Below are 10,235 nucleotides of genomic sequence, written 5' to 3' on the forward strand. Positions count from 1 at the left end.
GAAGAACAGGAATGATCCAGCTATTGAACCCAGTTGGATTCTTTAGGACTTTTTCTGAGCAACCATTCACCTTCATTGATTCAGTATAAAGGATGGCAACAACATAAACACAGGTAAAAAAGCTCAAGTGGATACAAATCAGATGTACAGGGAGGCTGTGGCGCAGTGCGTTGGGATCAGGGGAGCACAGGTTCAAACCCCACTGCAGTCAGCATGTCGTTGTGTCCCTGGGCAAGACACCTCACCCCAAATTGAGTATGTAAGTCGCTTTGGATAAAACCGTCTAACAAGTAACAAGTTCTCTGGTTCTGCAGTGGTTCCCTCCTGTCCTGAGTCACTACCCAGTCCCTTGTTTCTCTGTTTGACTGGTTTATATCCAGCTTCAGGATGCACCATGTTAGGATCCTTCATTACATTCAAATATATATAGTAGTTATTACAAAAACACATTGTTTCAAGAGAGTGTGTAACGTTTTCTATCACCAGTGAATTATCTGATCCAAAAGCAAAGCGTTTTTCAATGACGTTCACTTTGCCCTTTTCTATAGTGACAAGAGGCAGTTTACCATTATGCTGGTTAAACCAACTCCATTTTACATCTCCTTTCTTATGAGGACAGGGCAGTGTAGCATTCGTGCCCGGCAGCGCTGTTATTTGTTCAGGATCAGCTGAAAAGCAGAAAGTAGTTACACATTTATTGACCCAACAGCCTTGACAAGCTGGACAATTGATTTTCTCATGGTTTTCATTTATAGTTTTTCTATATTTAGAAAAAAAAACAGGCAAACCTAAGAAACAAGTTACATATTTGTCCGGGCTAGATTTTACCGAAAGAGCCTGTTAACTCAAATGTTTTTATTATTTTTATTTTTCATATTATGCTAATTTTCAGGTTCACATTTGTATTTTGTACGTCTACTGTAATGTGATGCTTTAATGTTCAAAAAGCTCTTTCCCAGAGAAAGTGCCTCTGGAGGGAACACAGGGATTTCAGCCTCTGCAGACCATTTACATGCACAAAAACCTGTATAACACACTACAGGAAAGGGAGAACCCAACAAATCAGAATAGAGCCCCTTTAAGCTATACTAAACAAAAGATTGTAAACTAAAACACTTTTTCAACATATAAAACACAGTAAAACTTGACATGTCTTTTGACTTGATTTAGATTATTAATGCCAATGTCAAATCATCCAGATTTATGAATATTTTAATAGAAACCTCTTAAAAATAGATCTTCTTGTATAGCTGATAGAGAAGCATGCAGCGAGCAGCAGGAAGTAGAGACAAAGCAGCATCTCTGCAGCTGGTGAACTCTGCTGACTTATTATTTTTAATCTAAGAGGAAGTTATGAGTAATATGGCTGGGGGTCGAAAAGATCTTGAGTGATTGGCTGTTTTCTACCGTGGGGAGTTTCTCTGCACAGTACAGGGAAAGGTTGAACTAATCAGATCTTAAAGGTCCCATGTCATGGCCATTTCTACTGATCACATTTCATTGTTGAGGTCTACTAGAATAGATTTACATTGTTCAATGTTCCAAACTCACATTGGTTTCTCATACAGCATCTCTGTATAGTATGTGTATTCACTCTGTCCTAAACGGCTTGTTGGAGCTCCTGCCCCACCCCCCCTCCCTGTGAGCCCAGTGTGCTCTGATTGGTCGGCTCGTTGCGAGGCTCGTTGCTGCTCGCCGCTGCTGCGAGGAGCGGACAGGTTTCCGGGTCGGCGATACAGTGAGACACAGCGAAACTCATCCTGAGCACACACAAACACTCACAGCCGAAGTAAAAACAATAAGTGTTGCTTGATATTGAGTAAGAAAAAGGTTTTTAACGCTGTCGGAATTGGTCTGCGGAGAGCATTTCTCCGCGATCCCAACTCGTCTCTTACCAGCGTTCAGGTAGCTCTATGCAAGTCAATGGGACTCCCTGTTAGCCAAGGGATCCTGGTGTGTGAGGTGCTCCGCGGATTAGTCCATTTTGGCCAATCCGGTCATTTGTTGATGATTTGGGTGTTCACACGTCACAGAACCCAGGAAGAAAACATTGGAAAATGAGAAATGTCCAACGAGGCGTTCTGAGGCAGCAGACAGGTCTGCGTTAGAATTGTACTCGCTAAAGGGTGTACTTTGAGGGTTTGTGACTTTGCAGACCGTTCACATGCATAAAAACCTTCATAACACAAAAGGGGATGGGTAATAACCAGAAAAGCATGACATGGGCCCTTTAAAACAACATTTTTTTCTGTCACTGTGAGACAGGACATCTGCTGCTGAAATATTTAATAAAGTGATTTGCACTATTTCTCTTTCACTCAATTTGACTGAAATTAGATCTGTTAGTCTAACCATTGAATATTATTATACTGTATACATGTTTTTTCAGTACAGCTTAACCATGTAGCACATTCCTTAGATACTCTATTGATACACTGTATCCTATTTTATTTCTACGGGTATACATACTGTATATTTCAACCATATTCGATGTAAATATTGCTATATTTTGTACTTTATTTATTTATTTACGTGTTTAGACTTTTATTTTATGTATGCACCAAAAACACAAAGATAAAAAGAACATTTGGTATCTTATTTGTATTCTTATCCTTGCGTGAACTCCCATCTGCTCTACCTTCCCCCACTCTTATTGATTGATTGATAAAGGTCTTATCTCATTACATCAGCTGGTATTTAAAACATCAACACGTCACTGCTTCTGGTTTTCTCAAAGTACATTTTCCTGCGAGAGGAAATGCTGTTCTTTATTCCAGACAATAGTACTACAACACATCGCCTACCCTAGTTGATTAAATAAAATATATTATTTACACTCTGCAGTTGTTAATTAGCTCAGATGCTTCTAGGACTTGGTGGTGTTGGGCGGCTGGCCGATCTGCCACAGATCCGCAAACGACACGTTGGCCGAGCCTCGCTTCGCTGGTTTGGCCTGAAAAAGAGAAACAAACAAAATGTAAACAATTAAATCACTTTTCTTGACAACATATCTCCTCTGCTCATGCATCTGATGGATAAGACACAGCAGTGATTGTTTCTGATAAAGGTGCGTACCTTTTCGGGTTATTTGGAATACACAGTATATATATAACATATATATGAGTCAATACAAAAATTAAGGAATATCATAATCATGCATACACGGTTTGATAAAGACAGTTGAACTCTGGGAATTGTAGTACAAAAACACCACAACAGTCAAATTAGGGATAAAGTGATCACATGTTTCTGTCTGATAGAGATACTCTATGCCAGGGGTGTCAAACTCAAACACACAGTGGGCCAAATAAAAAAATCGGTACAAGTCGAGGGCCGGACTGGTTCAATGTTTATTGCAGAACGTATTGAAATGAACTTATTGCACATATTAAACCTGGAACTAACAAAGCTTAAATTATTGCCTATAAAAACAACATTAAACATTAAATAATCAGTTGCATTCATTTCTTATGGCTCTATCTGCAGCTTTTCCAGAGTCATTTCTTATGATTACATTTTTCCACAGGCCAACAACAGCTTCAAAAAACTATTTCCCTCAAAGAAAAAAACAAACATGCCCTGTTGTCGTGAGAGAAAAAGTGCAGAAGGAAACATTGAAACTCAGTGTGCTGCTCGGTGATGCTAGTTCAAGCCAGATACTTGGCATCTCATGTTGGATGCAGGTTCATCAATGTTTGGGGTCAGGCTCTGAGCTGAGGAAACCCTCAGGATGGAGTGAAGGTGGTGCGTGCAATATACCGGCGGCCCAGATCTAATAGTAATTAGAAATTATCCTGCGGGCCAAAATTAAATCCACCAAGTGCCTGATTTGGCCCCCGGGCCTTGAGTTTGACACATGTGCTCTAGGCTGATACTGATTCATTCTCCTTAACAAATAAGCTCTTAAATGGATGGATGCAATCTGTGTAACCTATATCTAAAAAAAAACCATCATGCACCAACTGTGGAATACATCACCTTCTCCTCTTTAGGAAGAAATGGACACTCCACTACATGACTAAGGTTTGTTACTGGAGACGTTTTGGAAAAGAGACGCCACACTGAGCCAATTTCCTCTTTCTGTGTAATGTGGGGTTCTCAATGGCTGTGACTCAACAGGAGACTCACAGCAGCTCCATTTACAGCATTAACGTACATTTCCAGTACTGTATGTTGCATGTTCTTTATTTGATTGTATTTACTTGTTTAAAATGAAATGTTTCTTTAGGGTGACAAACTAAATCTGTCCAGGGACTACGGATGAAAATGTGCCTCTTGGTGCATTTACAGAAATGTTGATGAATGTGCACTGTGCCTGTTGAATAAATGAATAAATAAACGTGAACATAGATTATAACCAATTATTTCACACCACAGTCACCAAATGAAAGGTCTCTATTTCTCACAAGCTAACTAAACAAACTAAAATGGCATTTTTCGGACAGACAAGTTAGAAAACATTGTACTTTGTTAAAGTTAAAGACAGATATGCTGGATCTTTCTGTATCAGCAACACACTCTTGCAAGATCTACGATTTTTGTAACGCTTCTGTGTGGACGGGCCGAGACGTAGTGTGGAGTTGCATTAGGTAACGCGAGATACGGCTGATACTTGCGCATTCGTTTCTGTTATGGATCAGTATCAACAGTCCTGCCAGTAACGTTACTATATTATCAATACTACTTTAGTTATAGCCTGATATATGATAGCTAACTTTACAATGTTGTGATGTGACCGACGTTAGCTAACAGCTGTCTGTAGCTAACGCCGGTCACTCACCAAGAAGACAGCTGCTCTGTTCTCCACTGGTTCTCCACACACCAAAGCTCCATTTCTCGTCGATGGCCGTTATTTCTTCTAATCCTTGGCTGCTCCTGGTCTCGGACGCCTAGCAGGCTCATAATTATAATCATATGCATTCGAATATATATTTTCAACCTCTTCTGTGTCAAACTAGAATTGTGATCCATGTTTATTCATACCTTAGACCGGCCGCTCTCCCCCATGTTACGTCACACGCGGGAGGTCACGTGGGGAGGCTTTTTGTATGCGGAAGTATAGAGAGGTGAAGTCCCTCCCCTTCCGAAAGCCTCCATGGGACCCCGGAAGCGGAAAATTATACATTGAAGTCAATGAAGAGAGAAAGGTTATCTTTTGATCCCGTTTGAATTGTGCCACGAATGACACATATGATGTTTGTCAATTTAAAAGAACATTTTGCGAGTCAAACAAATACAAATGTGTCGTAAAACTGTGAAGTTACACATTTGTTCGTGTGAAACCGCTCAGTGAACTACAGGGGCCCAGTCCAATAGTCCATTTAGCTTAGGAACCTTCCTAACCAAGTGAAATGACCCGGAAGTACGTCACTGGCAGCCATGATAAGTGTCGTTCCAATTCTCCAAATGAAAGGAAAGGAGGTTTCAAACTTCCTTTTTAACCTCCTTTAGCTTAGGAACCACTGGACCTCCCTTACCGAAAGGAGAGGAGAAAATGCTGCCCCACAATGCATTGCAGCCGCAGCATTTGCCGTCACTCAACAGTCGGCCGTTCACGGACACAAATGATAATGGGAGAAATGATATCATGAAAGTTACGGTGCTTATTACGCATTTTAAAACGTATGTGGTAAGTTGCCAAAGTGCTTTGTTTTGAACGTTCATCAGTATTATAATCAAAAAGAGAAATATGAACGTTAGTTTTTACTGAAATGATCAAATAAAATCAACATTTCACTGAGCTGTGTGGGGTTTGTTCAACTTTTAAAAGATGTTTGAATGGTGATATACACAGTGATAGATGTTAAGGACTAACGTTTATAATAAATACATTTGTATTTATTTTAAGATATTTTAATAGTTCATACAATCATACGTATTGGGATCATTTGTATTAATGTGGACCAGAGGGAGAGGGTGACGAGCAGAAGTTTCACTTTCCTTTTTTATTTCAATTCCAACTTTGGTCCTGAAGAATATGTTTCTCTCTTGTCCACGTTCATAAAGCATAAAGCAACAGCATCAGAGCACGGTGCAGAGTCTCTAGATGAGTTTACAGTAGTCCCTCGTTCTTATTAAACATCCATGTTGTAGTCCTCTGTATAGAAAACTGTAGTTTCCATAGTTTCCCCACAGCAGCAGACGCACATTCAGGACGTCCGCTGGCGCATCATAAACACGTCGGATGGTGAAAGTGCATTCGGATTCTCTAAAGCAGTGGTTCTCAAAGTGGGGTCCGCGACCCCCCGGGGGTCCGTGGCACTCTGCCAGGGGGTCCGTGAAAAGTTTTCAGATTCATTAGTTTTTTTTAGTTTTTTTTGGTGACGCAACACTTTTGGAGAGAGAGGACGCTGGCGTTGTCTGTTCGCCGCTTCTCTGTCCGAAAATGTATCTGCCGAATTTTGGACCAACGTTTCTACCTCAGTTTCCATACGTTCAGTGGCTTGCACATGCTGTTCTGGACACTTTTGTAACACCCGATCGCAACTTTTTACTGATGCTCCGCTTCCGACCTGTCCACCCCGCTACACCTGCTAATGTTGCTCCTGCTTCAGGGCTAACGCTATCGCTAACGTTAGTGCAGTGGTTCTCAAACTTTTTCGGTCAGGCCCCCCCTTTGGAGAAAAAAAAAAGTCGGGCCCCCCCAACACAAATAGTCAGGCTCAGTGGCGGCGCCAGAGATTTCTTTTGGGGGTGCTGTGGGGTAGCTTGACCTTTCATAGAGCGTGCTCAAACATTTAGGGTTTCCCATTAATGTACCGGTCGCTACAGTGGAATTTTCTACTGCAACACTCTCCACGCACATACACTATGTACCCGCGACTGTTACAATGAAGGCTCGATATCAAGTCTCGGCATATAGGTGTAAGCAGGGGTAAAGTGTTATTTTTATAGGTGGTGTGTGGACCTCACATAGGGGGGTCCGGGGGCATGCTCCCCCGGGAAGATTTTTTAAATATTGAAGTTGAAAGCATCAATCTGGTGCACTTTGAGATCAAAATGAAGAGATCTATGGATACATCTCTCAACACCCAGATGAAACAGAATTGTAAACAGATTTACTATTTCTTTATGGATATTTTATAAATCACTCTTTTAAACTTTATTCTTGTTTTACTGTCATATATTATTTCATAGCTGTTTTTCATGTATTCTCTTATTTTTTAATAACTATAATGATCATATAAACGTGTGCCTCGGAAATAATTGTTTACATTAATGGTGACCAAAACGTTTGAGACCCACTGAGATAACACTGAGAGAGTCCTTTAGCTCACTGAGTCTCTCAGTCTGACAGGAGAGGACTCTCCTCCACTTTGTTGTTAAAAAAACTCCTTATATCCGTTAGCGTAGCTCGCTAGCACCAGAAGCTAACATCAACGATCTCCGGTACCGGTGCGCTATCTCTCTCTCTCGCTCACGCACGCACACAAAATGGCTCGTTCCACACACACACACACACACACACACACACACACACACACACACACACACACACACACACACACACACACACACACACACACACACACACACACACACACACACACACACACACACACACACACACACACACACACACACACACACACACACACACACAGAGCCGAGCTTTAATGAAACACAGAGACCCAGACGTAATAGTACTGTATCATATTATTTTCGAATCAATAATTTTTCAAAATATGAATATTTTATAATCTTTTTTTTTTAATTTAATAACAAATTTTCCTCCTGGTCTCTCGCGCCCCCCCTGTCATGCCTCTGCGCCCCCCTGGGGGGGGAGCGCCCCCCACTTTGAGAACCATTGCGTTAGTGGCTCCATCTGACGACAAGCCCGATTCTCCGTCTCATTTTCCCGTTTTGAGTCCCGATCCTGCTTCACTGTATCACCTGCTTAGCTGCTGTTTGATTTTGTTCTGCCACAAAAGACACAACAACGGTCCTCTCCACCCAGCCAGTCTGACGGCGATCAGAAGCTAGCCTAGTTCTACCTGCTCAGGCTAGCCTGCTCATGGCCACCACCGGTGCTCCTCTGCGGCAAACGTCTTCAACTTCCACCATCTCTCCTCAGTGCTGTCCGTCCTTGAGTCACTTCCTGGACAGGCTGCCTGCTGTCCTGGTTCATCTGTACTCTTGGCTGATAGCGCATTCTCCCGGCCGATCCGCGACCACAGCTAACGCTGTGCTAACGTTAGCATCATACCATCGTGATGCTTCGTTACTCCGCATCGCAACTTTTTAGGATCAACCACTTCACTACACCCCTCTATGTCTGTCAGTCATTGAATACCTCGGGCTGTTACGAGTTGGCAGACCCAGGTATGTCCACAGAGGTTCCAAACGTGGGTTTGTTTACACCGGCTCAGCTGACACTATCCCAACTGTGTGGTCCCGGCGCCCCGTCACCGCCCACTTACGTCATCACAACAAACCACACGTGTGCAGTGTTAACCTGAAGCCCTTGGCCTGTGTTGATGGTATCACTGTTTTACCAGCCATTGCAACATATAACAACTCTCACACATTCATGTTGTTAAATACCCGTTCCCTTAACAACAAAGCATCACTTATTAATGAAATCATCATTGATAGGAAATTGGATTTTCTCTGCCTCACTGAGACATGGCAAAACAAACAGGACTTCCTCACACTCAACCTAGCCACCCCCCCAGGTTATGCTTATCTCCAACAGCCCCGCTCCATTGGTCTTGGTGGTGGGCTGGCAGTCATCCACAGAGCAGATATCCCTGTCAAACAGCTGCTTGTGACGAATAAAATCTCACTTGAGTGCATTGCCTTCTCAGTGGCTGCCCCCTCAAAGCAGCAGGTCGTCCTCATTTACCTTCCCCCCAAACCTTCCACGTCATTCATGTCTGAGTTGTCTGAGCTTCTCACCTCAATCTGCTCCATGTCCCCATCCACACTACTGCTAGGTGATTTTAACATCCACGTGGACTCCAGAACCTGCACCTTTGCCGCTGAGTTTCTGTCACTATTGGAGTGCTTTAACATCACGCAGCATGTCCAAGGTCCCACTCACACTAAGGGCCACACCTTGCGTGTCTTCACTTGCAGAGAGAAGCAATCAGCTTCATGGACTGCCTTGCATCACTCCAATAGTGTCCAGAGCTGGCTGCCATTACAAGTAGTGGTTTGGGATTGTAGCAATGCAGTTGCAGTTGTTTTGCAATTTACTTGATATATGTTGCAATGCAGGCATGTGTTCAATTGTTTATAGCCTGCATTTATTTTGTGATTTGACTTTTATAAATCATTTAACTAAGAGTGAAACACTTGATGTGTTATCTTTATGTGTGTGTGTGTGTGTGTATGTTCTGAAATGCACTTCAAATGATCACTTTTCTCTTGATTTCCCTTTGATATTTTCTTTAGGTACAGTGTTACTTGCAGCTAATTGATTGATTGTTTTATGGGTATTCTGTGTTGAGATGGTGCAAATATTTTTAATACATATCTAATATATTTCTAATACATTTCTCTTGTGTTGTTCTTTCACATAACTAAGACTATAGAAGTGTAAAAAATAGGCTACGTCAGATTATTCCAAGGGACATACATGTCAAGTCAATTTTTATTTATATAGCCCAAAATCACAAATCAGAATGAGGGGGTCCTTGGTGTATTCTCTATCTTGTAAGGGGTCCTTGGCTGAAAAACAATTGAGAACCTCTGCTCTAAAGTACCGCGGTCTCTTCTCCTAAATCCTTTTGAATTCTCCTATCCACTATCACTTAGTGACGTTTCACTCAGAGGTCAAGGAATAGGAGATAGGGTTAGAATTTAGGAGCTAATTTTTGGATTATCGGAACGCAACCCAGGTCTCTGGTCTCGCACAATACGCGTCACCAACATAAAGATGGCCGTCACGTTAGGCAAGGCAAGGCAAGTTTATTTATATAGCACTTTTCAACACAAGGCAATTCAAAGTGCTTTACAAAAAATGAAAGAGATTAAGAAAATGGCATTTAAAATCAGTCATTAAAAAGAAAAGCTAATAAAATAAACATTAAAAGAAAAAATACATGGATAAAAGTTACAGTGCAATTAAACATTAAAAGAAAAAAAAAGTACATGGATAAAAGTTACAGTGCAGTCTAAGATATGAATAGTTCAATTAAAAGCAGCGACAAAAAGAAAAGTCTTCAGCCTGGATTTAAAAGTAGTCAGAGTTGCAGCGGACCTGCAGGTTTCTGGGAGTTTGTTCCAGATAT

At 41.7% G+C, this 10,235-nt stretch overlaps 1 long non-coding RNA gene across 1 annotated transcript; it reads right to left on the minus strand.

Annotated features, from left to right (window-relative positions):
- Positions 1-2,723: 2,723 nt before the first annotated feature.
- On the minus strand, positions 2,724-8,545 carry LOC117533569. Its single transcript, XR_004567073.1, has 2 exons — positions 8,294-8,545; positions 2,724-2,953 (listed from the first exon to the last, which is right to left on the minus strand). It is a non-coding gene; the product is annotated as an uncharacterized LOC117533569 (long non-coding RNA).
- Positions 8,546-10,235: the final 1,690 nt, after the last annotated feature.

The sequence above is a fragment of the Gymnodraco acuticeps genome, unplaced genomic scaffold, assembly GCF_902827175.1.
Source record: "Gymnodraco acuticeps unplaced genomic scaffold, fGymAcu1.1, whole genome shotgun sequence".
Lineage (NCBI taxonomy): Eukaryota > Metazoa > Chordata > Actinopteri > Perciformes > Bathydraconidae > Gymnodraco > Gymnodraco acuticeps.